Source organism: Cynoglossus semilaevis, chromosome 17, assembly GCF_000523025.1.
Source record: "Cynoglossus semilaevis isolate Cse_v1.0 chromosome 17, Cse_v1.0, whole genome shotgun sequence".
Lineage (NCBI taxonomy): Eukaryota > Metazoa > Chordata > Actinopteri > Pleuronectiformes > Cynoglossidae > Cynoglossus > Cynoglossus semilaevis.
This window is the reverse complement of record NC_024323.1, coordinates 13,206,035-13,206,496: the sequence shown is the minus strand read 5'-3', so window position 1 is coordinate 13,206,496 and position 462 is coordinate 13,206,035. Positions and strand designations below refer to the sequence as shown.

The 462-nt window shown below is 48.7% G+C and overlaps 1 protein-coding gene across 6 annotated transcripts in view; it reads left to right on the top strand.

Annotated features, from left to right (window-relative positions):
- The window catches only part of LOC103393431 (RNA binding protein fox-1 homolog 1), a 363,631-nt gene that overhangs the window by 338,421 nt on the left and 24,748 nt on the right, over positions 1–462 (top strand). The gene's annotated exons all lie outside the window — the stretch shown is intronic.

Here is a 462-nt window from a genome sequence, read left to right as displayed (position 1 = left end):
AAATCTGTGTTTTCTTCTTCTTCTTCTATATTCTATATTTTTTCTAGCTGCAGACGAAGGCCTTTGTTTTCTTCCTGCACTCTGGTAGCCCTGGTGCACACACACACACACACACACACACACACACGTGCATTGATCTCTCCACACTTTAAAGGATGATCAAATTTGCCACCGCTGACATTTGAGGGCAGTTTTACCAGTGCATGTTTTTACGTTTTCTAATATCGTGCAGCGTTGGGAGGCGTCGCAGTTAAACCTCCGACGGCCTCGTAAATAATGAGCAGGATTTTCTTTTTTTTTCTTCATGTTGTAGTCACCAAGGCTGAATATGATAAGAGCAGTGGCTGCACCAGCTTGTGCTGCAGGAGGAGGAGGCACAGAGAGGGGGAGGGGTCCACGCTGGAGGAGGAGGAGGAGGAGGAGGAGGAGGAGGAGGAGGAGGAGGAGGAGGAAGAGGCTGGT